Below are 21,366 nucleotides of genomic sequence, written 5' to 3'. Positions count from 1 at the left end.
AAGATTTATGTATGTGTGTGTGTGTGTGTGTGTGTGTGAGAGAGAGAGAGAGAGAGAGAGAGAGCACGGGCGAGCCCGTATGAGCAGCGGGGGGCAGAGGGAGAGGGCGACTCTCGGGCGGACTGAACAGAGAGCCGGCCGTGGGCCCTGATCTCACAGAGCCCTGAGATCATGACCCGAGCAGAAAGCAAGAGTTGGCCGCTCGGCCTGCAGAGGGTTGGCCTGCTGCAGAGCCGGGTAGGCGGGCACAGCCCTGCTGCCGCCGCCACCGCATACAGCAAAATGCAACCAATTCCGCCTGCCAGACACCCCCGGCCGCTGCCACCCCTGCTGTCAGCCGTGCTGCCGCCCATCGGCAGAGCAGGTTCTGTGCTGCCTCTGCTCAGGCTGGGATTCGGGGCTGCGGGTCGGTGCACCAGGCTGGCGGACCCCGGGCCGTTGACCATCGCTGGGAAGGAGGAACCCGTCGGATAGAAGGTGACACATTTCAGAACGCGGTTTGGCAACATCTAGGAGTAGCCTACAGACGGCCACACCCCGTGGCCCAGGTAAGCTGTCTCGGGGAGCGTGCTGGTCGTGCTGGGGAGCCTGTCACGAATGGGGGAGCCCGATGTGGGACTCGATCCCGGGACCCCAGGGTCACGCCCTGAGCCGAAGGCAGACACTCAACCGCTGAGCCACCCAGGGATCCCCCAAAATAAAATCTTTTTTTTTTTTTTTTTTTTTTTTTTATGATAGTCACACAGAGAGAAGAGAGAGAGGCAGAGACACAGGCAGAGGGAGAAGCAGGCTCCATGCACCGGGAGCCTGACACGGGACTCGATCCCGGGTCTCCAGGATCACGCCCTGGGCCAAAGGCAGGCACCAAACCGCTGCACCACCAAGGGATCCCCCAAAATAAAATCTTATTTAAAAAAAAAGACCTGTCTTCTGTGTGAGTGTGCCAGAGTCTTCCCACCTGTGGCAGCATGCCCGCCGCCCACCCGATATTCACTCCCACTTCTTTCTGGCCTAAGGAACCGCTCCTTCGTTGGGGCTGCTAAGCCCCGGGGATGTGCTATGCGTGGCTAGGACCAGCCGTGACAACCGGGTTCCTAGCCGCCTCTGGTGGGGGGTCACGTGCTCTGTTCTGGCCAAGAAGGCCTAGGGTAGGATCTGAGGCAGAAGCTCCTCGGAGAGGTTTCTCTCTTCCTATAAAAGGAGACAGATGCAGGGCGCCTGGGGGGTTGTCGGTCAAACATCTTCCTTCAGCTCAGATCATGATCCCGGGGTCCTGGGATCGAGTCCTGCATCGAGCTCCCTGCTCCGCGGGGAAACTGCTCCCTCTGCCTCTGCCCCTCCCCCCGCAGGTGGGCGCTCACACATACTCTCTCTAATAAGTAAAATCTTAAAAAATAAAAATAAAAAGGGGACACATGACCGGGCCTGCCTCCTCTTCCTTTTCTTTTCTTCTTTCTTTTTCCCTTCCATGCCTTGACTGTGGCGCGTGAGCTATGTTGGAAACTCCGGCAACCACCTTGTGAACCACGAGGACAAAAGCCAAGCCTCCTGCTAGCAGTGTTGGAGCGGAGAGACTAAGAGTGTGGTCCTGGACGGGGACAGCCCCCACCTCTAGATTTCTGGTTATATGAGGAAAATGAGCCACTATGAGGTTAATCTCTTAATTGTGCTACCGGAGTGGAATTTATTCCTAGCACGCCATCCCTACCTGGACACACCCTGGACTTGCCTCTGCAGATGGATGCAAGGATCCACACCGCGCCCCGGGCCTTACAGAGGCTCTCACTTTTGGGCACCCGCCTGCCACTGGGCGCTACGTTCTCAGTCAGGATCCTTGGCTGTAAAAGCAACGGGCACCCAGTGTTGGGTGAGAAGCTAAGACACGGCCTGGTGCATGAGGGCAGGCGACCCACCGATGCCACAGGCGGTCTGAGAGCCTTTCCCAGCGGGTGGGCAGGAACCCGAGGCAGCGGGGCCCCAGCAGGTGCACCCCACACGGTCCAGGCATGCGGCCTCCTGGCATTGAACCCTCTGCTGTGGGCCCCAACTCTCCGTTGGGTGCTACTGCTGGTGACCCCCGAATCGGGGTCTTTCTTATCACCACTTCCAGATACATCTATCCCACTTCCAGAAGCGTCTGCCGTGCTGGCGGAGGCCGGGCTGCAGGGCTGGGGGTGGGAGGGCAGAGCAGCCAGCGGCTCGCATCACGCTTCCCGAATCCAGAGGACTGGGGCCGGGTGAGCCAGGCTGCGCGGGCTTCTCTCCGGCTCCCAGCCCTGCCACCGCAGACGCCCCCTTCGCGTCCACACGGGCCCGCCGTGAGGGGCCAAGTTCCCCAGCACCTGAGACCTGCACCTCCGCCCCGCGGCCCGGGCCTCCAGGGGATTAGACCCCGGGTCGGGGAGGACCGTGTTCTGATGGGCTGAGGCCCGGGCTATCTGGCCAAGCACCTGGAGGGAGGCTGTGGCGCTGCGGGGCCCTAGGGGCAGGACCTAGCTCAGGAGTGCCGCGGCGTCCCATCTGTCCTATCCTACTGGTCACAGACCTGGGCTGGTACGTGTGGGAGGGGACCTCAGGGACACGTGCACCGGAGGTGGCCCACCACCCCTGGCTGCCGCAGTGTCTGTCTGCCATCTACGCGTTAGTCTCAGAAGCTAATTAGCAGTTTTGATATTTATTTATATTTTTAAGATTTTATTTATTTATTCATGAGAGTCAGAGACACAGGCAGAGGGTGAAGCAGGTCCCTGCAGGGAGCCCAGTGTGGGACTCGATCCTAGGACCCCGGGGTCATGCCCTGAGCCGAAGGGAGGCACTCAACTACTGAGCCACCCAGGAGTCCCTGTTAATTTTTTTAAAGATTTTAGGCTCAAAAAAATAAAAAAATAAAAATAAAAATAAAAGATTTTAGGCTCCGCTGACTGAGCCAGCCGGGCACCCCAGCCAATTTTGTTATGAAGCTGCCTCAAATCCATCCTCAGGTCCATGGAAGGAGGTTGAGGGTCACACCTAGAGCGTGGCTCCTCTGTTGGGATTCTTCTGGAAACCGCTATGGGACATCCTTCAGCCGCAGATGGCCTCAGCCTGTCCGGTGTAGACAAATAACTCCCTTGGATACTTTCCAGATTTCTTTTGCTGAAAACAAATCCCTTTTTGTGACTCCCTCAGATCTTGTCTGTCTTGGTGATTTAGGCAAAAGAACAATCCACACTGTCCCAGCAGCCTTGTCAGGCCTCAGGGAAGGTCAGGCCCCCGCCCCCACCCCAGTCCCGAGACCGCCTGTCCCCTGGGAGGCCTGGGCTAGAGAGGCCAGGGGCCAGACCCTGTGGCTTGCGGGGGCCTCCCGGACTGACGGGTGTCCACTATCATGGACAAATGAGCCAGCTGCCAAGGACAGTGGCAGCTCTGATGACACCGTATGGGGAATGGCCCAGAGCCAAACCAGGGAGCATCCGGGAGACGGGAACGGGGCCTTCAGCGCTGGGGACCCATTACATCAGCCACCCAGGGTCAGGAGATAATTTGTCAGCTCTCTGCCCCACGTGGCCCCTGTGGAAATCAAACAAGCAGTCCTGCCCATTTTTAGAGATAAATTAAATGCATCAATATAAAAAAGTCAGGCAGCAATGCAGAGGGGAGAGGGTGGAGAGGTGCACGGAGCTGTGATTTATTGGCTCTTTAACAAGTATTTCTGAGGCTGCCCTGGCCGCCTCCCGCCCACCTGACGGTGCCCGCGGGCCTCTCCACGGAGCTCACGAGTGGAGCTGCCACTCTGAATTGCCACCTACCAGCCAGAGAGGCGGATCTCCTCCCAGCTGGTGCCCGGGGCATCAAGTACAGACTGCACTGGGATCCAGATGGCGGAGGAGGGAGGGAGGCAGGCCAGGGCTGTCCTGAGGGAGGGTCTCACCAGCTACCCCTAAGCTGTACTCCCTCGGGTCCTCAGGGTCAACCTGCACGGTCACTGCCCTCCCTGCTCCCGTGGGCGCCTCTCCCCGGCACCCACCCTGCGATGTGTACCAGCCCGGTGGGTGAGAAATGACACTCCTGGCTGCCTGAAGGCTCATGTCTGAGCCTGGGTGCTGGAGCGCAACCTGGGGTCACAGTAGAAGGTCTGCTAGCAGCCTTGGCCTTTTCCTTGCTGATTAATAAAGACCCTCTGGGGCAGCTCGGGTGGCCCAGCGGTTTAGCGCCGCCTTCAGCCCAGACCGTGATCCTGGAGACCCAGGATGGAGTCCTGCGTCGGGCTCCCTGCGTGGAGCCTGCTTCTCCTCCTGCCTGTGTCTCTGCCTCTCTCTGTGTGTCTCTCATGAATAAATAAATAATCTTTTAAAATAAATAATAAAGACCCTCTGATGCGTTGAGAATGCTAACATTTTGTCCCGTACGTTACACGTCATGGCCCGTTTTGTTGCTGCACTGGCTCCGGGTGGGGCTGGGAGGGGGCCGACCTTGATCTGGAAGGTGGTCTGCAGATTTATGGTGGATTTATATCCACTCCTTTATTGTCAACCGATACTTAGGGAGGGCCTCCTGGGAACCATGCAGGATGCAGCTGGACACACAATGGGCAGAGAGAATTCACAGCCTAGGAGAGGGAAACAGACTGACAAACAAGGAAGCTACAGTGTCACAGGGGATGTGAGCGGGGGAGGGGATGAAAGTGGAAGTAGGGGCTGGAGGAGGCCCCCCGACAGGAAGACGTGAAAGAAGATCTGAAGGACATGGGGCACCTAGATGGGAGGGAAAAGAGGGGTTCCCAGAGGTACGGACAGTGTAAAGGCCCTGGGGTGAGTGCAGGCCTGGGTATCTTCCAGGAACTGTGGAAAGGCCAGTGGAACTGGCGCATGCCAGTTTGTGGCCAGGAGATAGAGCAGGGGAGTGGGCACAGGACGTGGGCTGTGGGTTCCTGGGAGGGCTTTGGCTTCCCCTGTGAGGGCTGGGTGGGCAGCCGTCCATTCTCTAGCAATGCATGTGGACGGCTGATTGGGATTCCCAGTTTGGGCCGAGAGCACTGAGGCTGCGAGCTGAGCGACTCTCACAGGCTCGCCTCCCGGCCTCCGAGGGCCTCCTCCGCCGGCGGCGCCCGCCCTCCCCCTCCCAGCTAGGACCTGGGGCTCCCGAGGCACACCCAGGGGAGCAGAGGCCCAGGTCAGGGCCGGCCCCCAGGACTCTCCGCTACAGGGCGGGGAGGGCAGGGGGAGGGGTGTTATCGGCCTGGTGAGTGGTGTGCGTGTCCCTCCCAGGGCGCCGGGGCTCTCCCTGTGGGTCAGCGGGGCGGGGTCACAGTGGGGGTGGCGGGGGATTCTCAGCGCCGAGGCCGCCGGTCGGTGCGCAGGCCCGGCTCCCGAGACAAGGGACAAGGTCCCGAGGTCCAGGGTCCCCGCGGCCCTCCGGGAGGCCGGCACGTCTTCGCCGCAGGTGCCCCGGGCTCTCCCGAAGCTGACCCAGTGGGGGCTCTGGAACCCCGTGCGCTGGGCCCGGGGGTGGGAGGGGGGAGGGGAGGAGGAGGGGAGGGGGAGGGGGAGGGGGAGGGGGAGGGGGAGGGGGAGGGGAGGCCGCCCCGCCCGGACTGGACCCGCCGGGGCCTCGCAGGCCCGGACGCCTTTGTCTCGCAGCGCGCGCGGCCGGACGCCGCCCCCCGCCCCCGCCCCCGCCCCCAGGGGCCCCTCGGCGGTCCTGCCCCTCCTTGGGCACCGCGGCGCCGATTCTCCCGCAGTAACATTTCCGCGGCTTCGCAGCGCTTCCTGCTCCCGGTGCAGGTTAGAGGGTCCGGGCGCCCGGGGCCGAGGAGGGGCGGGCGGGCACCGATCGCGGGGCAGCCCGGCGAGGGCGCGGGGGGCGCGGGGGGCGGGCCCGCCTGCAGGACCCTGTCCGAGCCCCGCCACGAGGCCGGAGCGCGCGCAGGCTCCGGCGCAGGCCAGAAGCGCACCCCACGCGAGGACCCCAGGCGCCCGGGCGGGACGAGGGTCAGCCGGGGGCGGCCCCTCGCGGCGGGGGCGGGGCTGCACGTAGGGCCCGGTGCGCACGCGCCCGCCGCCCCGCGTGATTGGCCCGGGCTGCCGCGCTCCCGACCAATGAGCACGCGGCTCCAGGGCCCGGCGGGGGGCGGCTCCGCTGCGGTCCTTCCGCGGGCGGGTGAGGCCGCGAGTGGGCCCGCGAGCCCCGCGATGCGCTGCGCACCCGCCCGCAGCCTGCTCCGCCCGAAGCGCGCAGAGCGTCACAGCCCCCGCGCCTCTGCGCACCCCCGCCGGCATCCTGCCGTTCCCAGGCCGCAGGCTTTAGAAGGCAAACCAGCCCCCCTCGTAAAAACCAGTCGTCGGCGGTGGGGCCGGCGGCAAAGACAAAATGTTTTCTCCTCCGTCGCTTATAGATCATCTTCAAGGAATCCATAATTTGTAATGAAATTATTACTTGTTGAAATGCTACACGGTGATAATAACACGGAGACAAGAAGCAAGTGATGATGGGGATGCAGAGAAATGGGCACCCTCGAGCAGTGCTGATGCAGCCCTTCTGGAAGTCTGTACACTCAGAGCGCTGGAGAGGGGATTGCCTCCCCCCCCCCCCCCCGCCCAGGGCACACCCAAGGGCCGAAAGCAGGCGCTCCACAGATCCCGGTGGCCAGTGTTCACTGCACCGGTCCTCACCATAGGGAAGGGGTGGCAACAGCCCAGGTATCCATCAGCAGAGGAAGGATAAACAAAATGTGGTCCATCCACACAGCCGAATATTATTCAGCTTTAAAAAGGAAGGACATTCTGACACCTGCCACAGTGTGACGAACCTCGAGGACACGATGCTAAGGAACTGGGGTCAGACAGGAAAAGACAAGCCTATAATTCTACCTACATGACACATTTAGCACAGGCCAATGCATTGAGAGGGAAGGTAGAGGTTAGTGGGGGCTGGGGGGAGGGTGGGCCAGGGGGTTGTCACTTAATGAGTACAAAGTTTCTGTTTGGGATGATGAAAAGGTTCTGGGAAGGGTGCACATGGTTGCACAACGATTTGAATATTCTCCAATATTCACAGTGCCACTGAACTGTGCACCTAAAAGTGATTTTAAAATGGCTAGTTTAGGGGCACCTGGGTGGCTCAGGGGCTGAGCGTCTGTCTGCCTTTGGCTCAGGGCGTGACCCCGCGGTCCCGGGATCGAGTCCCCCATCGGGCTCCCTGCATGGAGCCTGCTTCTCCCTCTGCCTGTGTCTGCCTCTCTCTGTGTGTCTCTCATGAATAAATAAATAAAATCCTTAAACAATAAAACGACAAGTTTAATATCATATATATTTTACCACAATTTTAAAAATTAACGATGTAATATACCCAAACCATGGAGTCGTACACTTCAAACGGGTGAATTGTATGGTGTGTGAATTGTAGCTCAACAAAGCTGCTGAAATATTGAAAGCAGTAATATTGGAGAGAGCGTGTGCCGGCGGCTCCGGGAGCGCGCCTGACCCCGGGAGGCCCACGGGGCGGAGGTGCTGAGGACTCCTGCGGCGGCTGGGACGCGCACCCTCTCCATCCTCCCCTGCGCGCCGTGAGCAGTGCCTGACCCGGGAGCACCCCACCCGAGGCCGCGTCCGCGGAGAGGCGCACAGCCGCACCTGCTGGGAGGCAGCCAGACACCCCCCCCGGCCCCCTGCAGGCCGGCCCCACTCTGCCGCCTGGGCATCCAGGCTGGAAGCCCGCAGACTCCCCAAAAGGCATTTTGCTCGTGACACTCAGCGGGCGCCCCCCGTTGGGCTCCCCAGTGACCTCCCATCCGGTCGGGAGCGCGCGGCGGCCAGGCCAGGCGGGGGTGGGAGGGCCGGCTCCCCGCCCCGCGGTCCTGCCGCCCGCCCCTGCCGCCGCGGCCGCTGGAGGGCGCCCCCGCACCGCTCCTGCCGACCCGCGGGCTCCCGCCGGGACGGCCCTCGGCGGCGCCGGAGCTTGATCTCCTGGTTCGGGCTCGGCAGGGGCCAGAGGCCGCAGCCGTCTTCAGACGCGGTGTCCAGACCCCGCGGCGGCCGCTTCCCGCCCCCAGGCTGCACCGCAGCTCCCCGTGGGGGCCACGTAACCGCTCGTTCCTGCCGGGCCCGTGCGCTCAGCTCTCAGGGAAGCTGGACGGACAGCCCTTCGCTTCCTTAGGACGTGATACTAGCCGGCCAAGACCCATCCATCCCCCCCCAACACCTCTGTGTCTCAAAACTCTACTCTAAAGTGGGGGTCCTCAGCAGGTGACATGTGAGCAAGAACCAAGAGAGGGACCCTCTCCCTGCCCCTCCTCACCTCTCCCCCAGCGGGCAGGACCTCTGGCTGCAGAGCTGGGCCTGGAGCGTGGGCCGCCTGCCTGCACATCCACGCTGAGGTCCTCCCCCGCCATGGGCTTCTCATCTTCCAGGGAACTGGCCCAGGCTAATGGCTGCAAGCGGGATCCTGGGCCAGCCCGTAACCCAGACACTGGCTAACCCCAGTGCCCTTTCTCGGCCTCTGCCCGGGGGCTCCTGAGTGCCGGCAGATGGAGGGCTCCCGCTGACCACTCTGTCCTCTGTGGCCGATTACTAATAGGACCCTGTCTGCTTCAGGTGGTCCAGTCATAGTCACTTGACTTCAAGGGACAGTCGTGGCCTGGCAGTTCAGGGTGACAGTGAGAGCACCACTGTGCTGCTGGCGTGTGATGAGCAAGAGCCCTTTGGCGAGTACCTGTGCGGGGATGGCCGCTGGCTGGGGAGCCTCGTCTGACTCGCTGGGACCCTGCCCCCCCCCGCAGCCCCATGTGAGGCCAACAGCCCGGGGCTCTGGAGGACGGTGCTGAGGAGGTGGCTCCGCTGGAGTCGGGGCACAGGGTGCGGCTTGGGCACGGGGCACTCCAGCAGCTACATGGGCTCCGGGCAGTGGCCGGCTCTAGGTCAGCGGGGTCACAGAGCAGCCAGCTCCTAAATCGTTCTGGGCCTGCCCGAGGGGGAGGCTTCCGCTGCAGGTGGGTAACTGGGGGCCTCGCTATCACCTCCGCAGTCTGTTTCCTCTTTCCTCTGCTGGCTCCCCGGGCCTCCTGGGGCCGTCTCCTCTCTACGTGGAGCCTCCCTGCTTCCGGAGGCCTCTGTGTGAGAGCAACAGAATACCTCTGAAAGGAGCCTGTGGTGCAGGGAAGCTTCTGGTGCCTCCTCAGTGTGTAGGGCAAGCAGCTGAGAAGCCCAGAGTGCCTGAATCTTAGGTGGAGAAAGGGGTCTCACTCGGCGAGCAAGAGCAGGGAGGAGGCCCCCTTACCATGCGCGGAGTCTCCTCCACCGCACCCCTGGGCTGGCTTCTCTTCCTTGATGTGGTCAGCAGAGGGTCTTTGCCCCTAAACAGAACGTAAAGGGGTGCATCCCACTGGCATCTTCACCCCGAACTCTCACCAAGGGGACGCCCCAAGAGACAGGTGTGCAGTCCCCTTACCTTTGCTTCCCTTCTTCCTGTGGCTATGCCCAACCACCCGGATGGGGACTGTTTAATTGATTTAATTTGTCCAACAGTAAAAACACTGCAGATGTCAGCCTCCCAGCACCCCGCCCCCAGGGAGGCAGCAGACACCTGCCAAGGCCCTGGGGCTGGGAGTCCTTCCAGGGCCACTATGGCCAGGCTGCGGGGGAGGCCCCTGGCTCCCATGCTGCTTGTTGGGAATGGCTAAGGGACGGCTCCAGGCGGCACAGAGGCATGCTGAACGAGGATCAGATCAGTCGGTCTTTCTCAAAGAATTATGGTTTGTACGGACTCCCAGTTCCAGGCAGATGACTCTTGTTTTGGTGGAGATGCTACTCCTGGGCCAGTGGTAGGGTTCCCTATTCTCCATCAACTAGGTCCTGGGGGCTTTTCCAGGCCAGTGGGGGATGGGAGCAGCTGAGGGTTCCCTGGGCTTGACTGCCCCCTTCCTAGGGCTAGGGCCCCTCGCCAGGGCTTGGTGGTCTCCTTGTTGCCACCTGGTGCGAGGAAAGCAGTTGGGTCTCTGAGCTCCCAGCTGGCTGGGGACCCGAGGCCTGTGCAGAACTTGGTAGCCCTGTGTCTACAGCCTGGGGTAGCATCTGCCTGCGGGGTGTGTCTGTGGCCACGGCCACACTGGGAGATGCTTCTGGGGGGAAGGTGCTGGGCCAGGAGGGAGACTCACCCTGAGTCCCTGAACCCTTAGCCCAGCCCGGAGCCCCAGTGTGGGGCCCCACCTCCAGAGCCACCCCTTTCCACCCCAGAGGGGGACCACTGGGAGAGAGAGCAAAAAGCAGGGGTGATTTAGGGAGGGGCTTCTCTCTGCGCCCTCACCACCCCTCCAACGCCATCAGGGGAGGGCTATCACCCTGAATTTGGGGTCGGCCCTCCCCCACCGCACCCTCAGGAAAAGCCCGGGCCTTTCCATCATCTACTGGTTACATTTTCAAGGATCCCAGGCTCTTTCCTCCAGCTCCTCGGGGACAGGGAGAAAGCAAGGGTAAGGGAACCGCGCGACGGAGGACCCGGAGGGCTCGTCCAAGGTCAGAGCCCGCGCAGGCCGCGTGTCGGGCCGCAGGGTCGTTCTCCTGCGTGTGGACCAGCGGGCGGGGAGGGCCGGGCCCCGCAGCGGCCACTTCGGAGGGGCGGCGGGAGGCAGCCTGCGACCCCCCGCCAGCTCCCCCGCGGCCCGGGCCCGGAGCTCCGGGTGGGGGTCCCCGGGGGCGGGAGCGGGAGGTGGGGCGCCCGGCGCCGGGGAGGAGAGAACAAAAGGGGGCCCCGCCCCCTCCCGGCCCGCCCGCGGCGGCCAATCGTCGCAGCCGCTGCTGACGGCGGCCTCTGATTGGCTGCGCGGCGGCCAATCCGGCGCCGGAGCCGCGAGCTCCTGCGGCCCCACGTGGGGCTGTGCGCGCGGCGGTTCGCGGGCCGCGGCGGGCGGGGCGTGCGGCTCGGGGCCGCGCTCGGGGACGGGACGGGGCCGCGCCGCGCCCCTGGGACCCCCGCCCCGGGCCCCCCGAGCGCCCCGGGCGCGCGCAGCGCTGTGCGGGCTTCTGGCTGGTGTGCACGCGCGGGGTGACCAGAGCGCCTGTCGGGGAGGAGGCCGCGCCCCCCGCCCCCCAGCGCTGCACCCCCAGGCTAGGCCCGGAGGCCGGGCAGGTGGCCGGGAGACCGGGTCTGCAGCGGCCGGGGAGCCCTGATGCAGCGCGCTCCCCACGCGGCCCCTAGACGTCCTGCGGTGGCCCCACCGCGGCCTGGGGTGTCTCTCCCGGCTTCCATGAGTTGCTCCAAGCTCCTGCAAGAGGCACATGTCGGAGTGGCCTTTGGCATGAGTCAGGGCCGGGGCGGTGCATTTGTTCGGCGCCCTTCGCAGGGCATTTGAGCGCAGACTCGGATAAATGGAAGTCCCACGCATGAAAGGAGAGCGGGAGCCGTCCCCAGGGCGGGCAACAAAGGAGGGCTACCAGCTACCACTCCAGGCCTGAAGGGCGCGGGACTCCGCACAGCCAGTGGGGCTGTGACCTTGGGCAGAGAGACACAGAGACCCCGCTGGCAGGAGAATGGATAGTGCAGTGACCCGGCTTCCCGGCCTGCTTTCCCTGCCTGCAGGCTCCTCACTGTCTCAGTCCAGCCCCAGTGGGCGGGGAGTCCTCATCCATACCTGCCTCTGGCTACCGGGCTTGGGGGGGGGGGGTAAGGTGTCCTGGGCTTGTCCCAAGGTGTGAATAAGGTCACCTCAGAAATGCTGCTGTCCGTTTACGGCAGTGGCCTACAACCCGAGTGAGACCCATGTGCGTCCTCTGCAGAGGGTGGGGCAGGGCGCCACTGGGCCCTGTCTACTGCACAGCCCTTGGGAGCCTCTCCTGCCGAGACAGCCTGCACATGGCGAGTGGGACACAAGGCAAGTTGGTGAACAGAGCTCCTGGCAGTGTGCATGAGCAACACCTTCAGGGGCCTCCCCCTCCAGGAGGCCTTCCTGGATGCTTGTTTTCATTTCAAGAGTTGCCGTGGGGTCCATAAATCACAGTCATAGGGATTGCCCTTGTTCTCGGTCCTCTCTCCTCGGGGCCTGTGTCTGCTGGGTGCTCAATACACGCTGGAGGCTGAAGGGACCCTGCTTTTTGCCTGGGTGAGGCCAAAGACAGGTCTTCCCTGGAAGTAGGAGCATTTGTTCCCCTCAATAAGACTTTTGTTTTGTTTTGTTTTGTTTTTTAAGATTTATTTATTTATTCCTGAGAGACACAGGGAGAGAGAGAGAGAGAGAGAGGCAGAGCCACAGGCCGAGGGAGAAGCAGGCTCCATGCCGGGAACCCGACGTGGGACTCGATCCCGGGATTCCAGGATCGCGCCCTGGGCCAAAGGCAGGCACTAAACCGCTGAGCCACCCAGGGATCCCCTCAGTAAGCCTTTTGGGGGGGCCTTTCTCTGCACAGCCAGGGCTCAGCCCCAGGGGACCCCAAGGAGAAGAGAACACGTTCTAGTAGGGAAGTTCACGGTCCAGGAGCACAGCCGCACGTTAGTCAGGATGAGGCAGCCTGAGCCAGGGACCCGGAGGGGTTCAGAAGGGAGAGGACTCCTGGCCGAATGGGGACAAGGGAAGGGGGAGGCCCTGAGATGGCGCTGAAGGGCAGGTAGGAGCAGGGGCAGCGGAGGACGGGGAGCAAGGGGCGAGGAGGGCCCTGATCTTTAACTCACCCAGAGGAGCGGGGCCTGTGGGCTAAGCCCCGCGATTCATGCCCCCGCTGCGTGTCTGTGGCGGCTGCCTTGGCGCTGCTGTGTTGTATTCCGTGGGATGGGTGGGCCCTGGCTTCCTTTCCCGGGGTCCCCTTAAGGACGCGGGCGCTCTGCAGAGCCTAGGGTAGTGCATCCCAGCGCGGCACCCTAGCGGAGCTCCTGCTCCTGTGCCTGCCAGCTGGGCTGCTGGGAAGCCAGTGCTCCGCCCCCACCCATGCCTCCGGTCCTCCACGTGGCGGCCGGGGTGGGTGCTGGTGGCCTGTACCTGGGCCAGCCCTGGGGATGACTCGGCCCTCACTCTGCCGTTTGGGGTGGGGGGACACACTCCTAACACCCCCGGCACTCGGATGACTGCCTGAGGCGAGGAGTGTCACCCCACTTACGGGACAGAAACTCTGGGGAGTGAAGCCACATTTGCCAGTGAGCGCTGGAGCTGCTCCTGGAATTCCAGTCTCAATTCTTCCAGAAAATGAAATGTGGCTGGGATGGGTAGCTGGCCAGCCCTGCGGCACGCCGCTCCAGCGTGAGGTCAGGACTGGTGCAGAGCAAAGCGAGCTGGGGAGGGGACTCTGGGCTTTGGGGGAGGGCGGGCAGCAGCGGGGCCTTGGGAGCTGAGGGCTGAGGAGGCCGGGCGGGGGGCAGTGGGGTCAGCAGGGTCAGCGCCCACCTGGTGGGGCTTTGCTGGGGGCACATTTGTGCCCAGAGCCCGAGCTGGGTGCAGGGACATAACGGTGAACCCACGCAGGCAGGGCCCCGCCGCACGGTAATGGCAGAGCAGGGCAGCCGGCAATCAAGGAAATCCACAATAAATACATAATTACAGGCTGCGATGGGCGCTCTGTGCTGAGGCCTGACCCGGCCTGACATGAGGACCGAGAATGAACTGCCCTCAGACATCACGATGTCCCGGGGACTCTTAAAGGAGGTGGCCCAGCAGAATGGGGAGGAGGGCCTGGGGAGGTGGCGGGGAGCCCACCGAGCCTGGGGGGGTCACTAAACCACACCTAAGCTCGGGATTCGTCTCCACAGGACCTCCAAAATACGGTGACGTAGACAAGGACGCATTTCTTTCTTTTACGAAAAGCCTCCAGGACAGCTCTGGGGGCTCCAGGGTCACCGGGAACCTGGGCTCCTCATGCCTGGTGGCTCTGTCATCCTCAGCCGGGGCTCCGTCCTTGTGATCCAGGGGGGCTGCTCCAGCCACCCCGTGGGCCTGGCAGGTGGCAGGAGGGGAGAAGGGACCAGGAGGAGCGCAGCCCCGACCCCTGCCCAGTGCACGTGGCACTGCCGTCCTCCGTCTCCGGCTGCAGCGTGGCCCAGCGTCCAGCAGCGTCCAGCAGGGGCCCCGCCACGAGGTGGGGTGCTTTACTAAGGTCTCCGCCCCTCCCAGGAACTGGAAACCGGGAGATGCTGCTCAGGGCCAGAAAGCCCCAGCAGAAGGGACTCCCGTCCCTCCCTGCACATAAGGTGTCCCTTGGCACCCAGGAGCGGAGGCCACAGGCTCCCAGGGCTGCTGCAGCCCCTGCCCAGGCCCTGTCCTGCTGGCACTCCTTTCATCTCATGTTCAGAGATGGGGAAACCAGGTGTCAGGGGAGCAAGGGCCCACAGCTGAGACACGGGCCAGGAGAGGCAGGCCCGATGAAAACTTTCCAGAACTTCTACCCATCTGGGGGGAGGTTCAATACCACGAGGCCCCTGTCATTCCCTCACCCAAGATGCTTCCTCTCTTCCTGTCCCTGGTGGGCCCAGGCCATCACTGCCTCTTCTGTAAGCAGGACACGGGACCCAGGGGTGGCCCTAAGCCCCCTCCATCTTCCCAGAGTGCAGGAGGCAAGGCAGAGACAGTGAGGGGAGGCCAACCTCTGGGTGACCTGTGTACCCTCAGCGTTGGACAGGAGCCCAGGCAGGTAGGAGAGGACCTGGGTGCTGCCCGTCTCAGCCCTGGGATGCTCCCCGCCGGCTCCCCGCTCTGCTCCCCATGCAGCATCCTCCCCGCCAGAACCTGCTCTCGGAGCGGAGTCACAGATGCTAACTCCGGCTCTGCCGTTTGCCATCACCTTAAAACTTACAAAGGGCCACACGCCTGTAAAAATGAAAGCAGACGCTGCTGAGGTGCATGAGGTCAAGAGTCAAGTCCTGCTCCCCAGGTGTGTCGAAGCCTCGCCCACAGGAGCCAGGCGGACTGGGGGTGGCAGTTGCCAGACCACGTCCACACCCGTGTAAGTGCCGCCCGCACACACGCAGACGTGGGACGGGCTGTGAAATCAGGGGAACCGTGCACCACGCTCCCCTTCCCGGCCAGGTGCACGGCGCCGAGTGGGGTTGCCGAGTCCCGCGGACGGTTGCTGACGGGCATGTGGGTACTTCCAGCTTTCCGTGGGAAGTCGCGATTTCAGTACTTGTGCAGTGGCGTTGTGGGGGGGGGTGGGTCCCCAGAAACCACCGCCCTTTCTCCCTCATCAGGCCTCTACGGGCCCCGCCCGCCACCAGAGCGCTTGCAGGACCGGAGCAGGGGGAGGCTGTGCCTTGGCAGGAAGGGCTTGGGGCCTCCGGCTGCGCTGGGAGTACGGGGCGGCAGGGCACCGGGCCCCAGGGCTCGCACACCCGGGCCGATTGGAAGCCCGACGCCAGGCTGCTCAGCTGAGGTTGCCTCCGAACAGCGAGGGGCGGCCCCGGCCTCTGGGTGTCTGAAGCCGTCAGAGATGCAGAACTTCTCTTGGTTGGCTTTGCTTCCTCTGCACACTGGCCGGGCCACCTGTCCTCGCTTGGTTACCCGGTGGGAGCACAGGGTTCCCTCTGCACGGCCAGGAACGGGCTTGCTCCCTGGGCCAGGGGTCAGCGTGCTGTGACCTTCCAGGCCTGGTCCTGAGCACACCCCCGCGCTGGGGATGGTTGGTGGCTCTACAGAACCATGTGGATCTGGTGAGGGGATTTCCTGCAGGAAGCAGAGCATCTGCTGTGGGAAGCATGGCGAGGAGGCCCACGCCCTGGCCCCGTGGAAGTCACACATTCTCCCTGCACTCACACCCACGACTCTGGGGGCCCCGCCTGGCACAGTGCAGCTGTGCGAGGGTCAAAACACCTCCCTCCCAAGAGAGGTTGAACTAGGGCACTTGCCGTGGCAATGGGAGGTGACTGGGGCCATAGTCCCCTGGGGCGTGTCCACTTCCCTGAGTTCTGGTGAGATCCTGCCCAGAGTGTGCAGCCTCAAGTAGGTGCCAGAACTACCCACTGCCCGCAAGTCTGAGACCCCACAGCAGGAGGAAGGAAGAGCAGAGGAGCAGAGAGTAAGATGCATTCAACCCCAGACAAGTCAAAACGGCCCCCTTTCTTCTCCCCATCGGGTCACAAACTCCTGGTGGTCCCTGTGCTGTTGACCTTCCATATTGGTGCCTCGGGCGGTGGCCTCTCCCTGGTAGGCTGACCTAACCTTTATTGCTGAGGAGGTAGGAGCCCTTGTGCCTTCTGGCCTCCTGGGATTGCAAGGTCCGCCATGAACACATCTGCACACTATGGAGGATCGTTCCTGAGGTCCCCAGGCGCACCGTGTCCTCCTGCCCACTGAAGGCCAGACTGGTAACCCCACACCCTCTTTCCCCATTCACCCGGTGTGGCCCCAGCTCCCATCTCCTGGCCGGGCAGTGTCCTCCCTTGCGTAACACAGTGCCGCTCTGATCAGGACAGAAAGCAGAGCCCTCGTTTGCTGCATGACGGAAGAAGCTCTGCCCGCTCCTCCTGCTCCTGGACTTGTGTCTGGGGCAGGGTGAGAAATAGCCCTTGTGTGGGTCTGTGGGCCGCACCCCCTCAGCCTGAGCTGCAGACGCCAGGGCGGGCGTGGCACAGGGACGGACACGTTCCTTCCTGTTGTACCTGTGCTCAGAAATGAGTTCCTTGCTTGCAGGGGCCAGGTGGGGTTTCCTGAGCGGGAGGGGTTCACAAGGCCCACGACACACATCCGCATCCAGAGTGGTGCCTATTCCTGGCGAGGATGTGCCACGATGGAAGGGCCCAGCGGAATCAACTTCCTGCCGCACAGCTGCCTGGCTCCCCCGAGGCCTGGGATCCCAGTTGGGATTTGAGGTCTGTTGTTGTTGCTGACAACTGGGTGCGTGTTGGGGATCCAGCTCAGCTATTAGGAGCAAGGTTCACGGTGGGGTCCTTGTCATAGTCTTCCTGCCTGCCCGCTGTGTTCTCCGCTCGAGCCCTTTTAGCAAGCCTGAGGCTGTCTGGTGGGAAGGGAGCTGACAGGCCGCCCTGGGGCGGGTCACAGGCCTAGTGGACTAGCGAGGGCTCTTCTGCAGTGGACCTCCGATGACGTCACACGATGCACGGCCTCTGGGCACAGTCCACGATGTCTGTCCACGCTCCTTCTTCTGCCTCCTTCCGCCTATGCTCCTTCCAAGTCCCTCATGTCTGGCCAGATGGACGAGCCCTGCCCAGGACTCTGTGTAGACTCCGGCCTTGGACGTCCAAGCCTCTGCTCCATGTTCTTCCCCCCAGGGGCAGGTGGGATTGTCCTGCAATGGCTGTCACGGCTCGTGGTCCGCTGGGGCTAGGGCTGGCACGTCTGTAAATCCACTCTGCTTCTTCCTTAGCAGATCGCGGGGCTTCACAGAGGCCACGGGCTTGTGCAGGAGTGGACTCCAGTGGCCTCCTGTGCCTGGGGCCTCTGCTCCATGCTGGGCAACTGCTGGGTGCACCTGCTTGTGGTCAGGTGGGCTAGGCAGCACCCGGTGTGACAAACAGTTGGGATTCAGGGTCATCCCCTTGTCTCACAGTAGCAAATAAATATAAGATGTCCCATAAGTCAAAATTTTAGACGAGGGGATGCCTGGCAGGCTCAGTGGGTACAGCGTGACTCTTGCTCTTGGGTGGTGAGCTCAAGCCCCATGCCGGGGGTAGAGTTTACTTTAAAAAGATGTAGATGGGGGATCCCTGGGTGGCGCAGCAGTTTGGCGCCTGCCTTTGGCCCAGGGCACGATCCTGGAGACCCGGGATCGAATCCCGTGTCGGGCTCCCGGTGCATGGAGCCTGTTTCTCCCTCTGCCTGTGTCTCTGCCTCTCTCTCTCTCTCTCTTTCTCTCTGTGTGACTATCATAAATAAATAAAAAATTAAAAAAAATAAAAAGATGTAGATGAACAATGAGTAATGTGTAGTATAAGTATATCCCTAATACTGCACGGACCATACTTACACTAAAAGTCCTTTGTTGTTTATTGGAAAGTCAAATTAGCCTGGGCGGGGGGTCCTGTATCTTACGCATGCTCAGTCCCGGCCGAGCACCAAGTCCGACACCCAGGATTCATGGGCGGTCCCCCCGGGGTGCAGGCGGCGTCCAGTGCAGGCCCCGCGCTCCCGCCGGGTCACCCAGGCAGGGGCCACCCACCTGAGGCCGTGCTCGCCCACACAGGTTTGTGGTCTGATGGGCTCAGAGGTCACATATCGGCCCCCAAAGCTGAGCACCTCGCCTGATTGGGCCACTGAGGTCATGCAACCGTCAAGGCCGCCTGCGTGCCCGGTGCTTGCAGGGGTTCGCGGGTGTTCGCAGGTGTTGGCAGGCAGAGGGTGCAGGGGGTGTTGGGCGGCAGGGGGGATCTTCCCGAGGCTGGAGGGCCCCGGGGCATCGGGTGTGCGCAGCCCTGGGGCAGGGGAGTCTGCGCACGGGCGGCGGGGCCGAGCTCCCTCCTTGGGGTGCCCCGCCAGCCCCACACCCAGGGCACCGGCCCGCGGCGGAGGGGTGGTGGGGAGCTCGGGCGCGGGGTAATTACCCTGTCAGTGCGGAGCCTCCCGACGCTCGGCCGCCCGCCGCCTCCCCGGGTCTGTTTCTTATAAGTGAAAACACATTTCCTGACAAGGGGCGAGATCTTAAACGTGTTCAAAGGCTCCCAAATAAAAAGGGGGGTTTTAACTTTCCCTCGCAGCGCACCTCATTGTGAGGAGGCCCCTAAAGCGTTGCATGGCTGCGGGAAGGTCGGGGTGCAGCCCCCAACCCGCACCCCGCAGCGGCCAGCGGGTGCCCGGGCTCTGGCCAGGCCGCCCCAGGGTCGAGGTCCCCGCGGCAGGTGGCTCCCCCCGCCGCCCGCCACCACAGCCTCCTGCTCTCCTCCCGAAGCTGCTTCAGCTTGAAGGTTTTGCTCGGTTGCAGCAGGTGGAGGAAGCTGTGCAGGTGCCCCAGGAGTGATTCTGCGGGGGCCGGGCTCCCACCGCACTCCCCCGCAGCTGCTCCGTGCTAAGGGGCGCCTGTCCGGCCCCCTTTCCTGCCACCTCCCGAGGCCTCTCGGTACCTGGCAGCGGGCCCGGCACACAGTAAGTCCTCGGCGGACTCGTGGAGGTGACGACAGGTGGCTGAGCAGCTGCAAGCTGCGCTCCTGCGGGAGCCGATCGCATCTGATGGAGAAGCCTCTGTCCTGAGGGCGGCTGCTTCCAGGACGTTCGCGGCAGAGGCATGTGTTGGCAGCTTCGCCGCCAGCCGGGGGTCAGCGCAGAGGGAGACGGGACCCGTGGAGGTTTTCTCCGGACCCTGGGCCCTGGCCTGGGGCGAGAACGGGCCGAAGACCTGCTGTGCGCTGGGCCCTGCCAGGCCCCCATCCCCCCAGTACCAAGCCAAACATAGCGGGGAGTTTGGAGGCCACTGTGGCCCCCTTTTGCCCGCACCGTACCCTCTCAGGACTCCCAGCGGTGTGGGCTGGGACTGGGAGTCAAGACTGCAGGATGGTGGGGGGGGGGGGTCTGTACAGCCTGCCCCTGCCCACACCCCAGCTACGGCCTCCACCATTCCCGAGTCCCGCAGCGGCCCCCGACTGTCCTGGCCTGACCCGAGGTGAGGAGGGCAGAGGAGGGGCCGCAGGGCTGTCCCCAGGGCCCACCGTGCCCCAGCCATCCACCTCCTCCTGGGGCGTCTGGGCCCTAGCAGGTGGGATGGACACTCTACCTGGGGCCCACGTCCAGCTGGACACGGGTGCCGTGTGTGTCAGTGCTCCTGCCAGGGCGGGTCCGGGAGCTGGGCCTAGGGACAGGCAGCCAGTGCGGGGAGGGGGGCAGCAGGGGAGAGGAGAGGTGACACGTCCTACCCCAGCTGCCACCCAGACCCCTCCTCACCTGAGGCGCCCCTGCTCACCGGGCCTGGGAGCCTGGGTGTTGATCCTGTTCGTCTCAGAGCGTTTGCCCCTGTGGCCCCCACGCTCCTGCCGTCTTCAGGGCTGGTCCGGGTGCTGCATGGGGCCTTGGCGTCCAGGCTAGTGTGGAGACGGGGAGGCGTGTCCAGGGGCTTTGGGGCCCCTCCTCCTTCAGCAGGGTGGCAGGTGGGTGCGAGCCTGATGCACAGCCCCAGGGAAGCCCCTGTCGGTCCCTGGACCGAGCGGGGGTGGAATCTGGCTCTGCTGCGTGCAGCCTGGGGCCAGGCGTGTGACCCCACACCTGTCCCCACATCTGTCGTTGCTGGCCGGAGGGTGAGAAGCCCCTGTGCTGGGAAGTGTGACGTCCGTGCTCAGCCTGGGCCTGGCCTGGCCACTCTCCTTCCCACCCGGGGCCGTGGTGCGGGGCCCAGAGAGGGAGCTGTGCGAGCGTGCATGTGCGCGGCTCCAGAAATCCCTTTTGCCACCTCTCGTGAACTTCACCTTAATCTCATCACATTCTCATTGGCGACAAGAGCCGGGTACCCTGCTTTCCAGCCGAGGACCCTGAGGTCAGGGCTGTTGCCGGAAGAGTCGGGCTGCAACCCCCTGCCGCCTCGCCCTGCCTGCCTCCACCTGTCCTCTCTGGAGGGAGACCTGTGTCACTCTGCCCCAGGTGACCTCCCGGCCCTTCTGCCTGGAGCCCGTGCATGGAGCAGCCCTGCTTTCTGCCACTGTCGCGGGTCGGAGCACGTGGCCTGAGTCAGGCGCAGGAGGCCCGACGTTTAGAGGAGAAGCAGCTTTGGGAGGGGGGTGCTGGCTTCACTGGGACCCCTGGAAATGGGGGCTGGGTGGAGTGTGGAGGTTGGGACCCTTGGGGTCCTGGCAGGAGGCCCAGATGCCCCTTTGCTGGCTGGGCCGCAGAGCTGACCTCCTGCCTGTCCCCGGCCTGGGCCTGAGACTGGCTCCCACCCTGCCCCAGGCTGGGGCACGAACAATTAAAACCCCTCGTCCCCGATTGGTTTGTGGTATTAAAAACGAACGGCGATCAGCCGGGTTGTCATTTCTACCTGATAAAACATCACTTGTATTGATCTCGCTCACCCAGTGCCATCATTTATCTTGCTTCGCGTTTCACATAATGGCTCGTTTGTCTTGATCAAAGTGTAGTCCTGCATGTTTAACCCTTGGGGCCCTGCTGGCGTCCACCCCCTTCCCTCGCCTGGGCCCCGTTCTGGGCGGTCGGAGGTTCTGGAAGGCAAGGGCCACCGTGTCCGAGTGAGGGTGGGCCGTTGGAGGGGCTGGAGGCCCCGGGGTGGGGGCAGGCGGAGGTGGGGCTGCGGGGGCTCACCCAGTCCTGCTTTGGCTCCCCAGCCCCCCGCTCACCCCACCTGCCCGCATCCCTGGGCCCTCTGGCTCTCCGCCCCTGCCCACCCTGGGCCTTCCCGCGGCGCCGGCCCGGCCGCTCTAACCCTGACCCCGAGTCTGAGTGCGGTCCCCCTGTCCCAGTCCTGCTCTGGGGGCCCCTTCCCGTTGGGCCGCTGCCACACTCTGGCTCCCAGCAGGCCGCCGGCCGCT

General features: G+C 63.5%; 1 long non-coding RNA gene across 1 annotated transcript; it reads right to left on the bottom strand.

Annotated features, from left to right (window-relative positions):
- Positions 1-8,032: 8,032 nt before the first annotated feature.
- On the bottom strand, positions 8,033-10,655 carry LOC140607581 (uncharacterized). The gene is made up of 3 exons (XR_012009556.1): positions 9,424-10,655; positions 9,253-9,328; positions 8,033-9,085 (listed from the first exon to the last, which is right to left on the bottom strand). It is a non-coding gene; the product is annotated as an uncharacterized lncRNA (long non-coding RNA).
- Between the last annotated feature and the right edge of the window lie 10,711 nt (positions 10,656-21,366).

Source organism: Canis lupus, chromosome 16 (assembly GCF_048164855.1).
Source record: "Canis lupus baileyi chromosome 16, mCanLup2.hap1, whole genome shotgun sequence".
NCBI classification, from domain to species: domain Eukaryota; kingdom Metazoa; phylum Chordata; class Mammalia; order Carnivora; family Canidae; genus Canis; species Canis lupus.
This window is presented reverse-complemented; position numbering and strand designations above follow the sequence as displayed.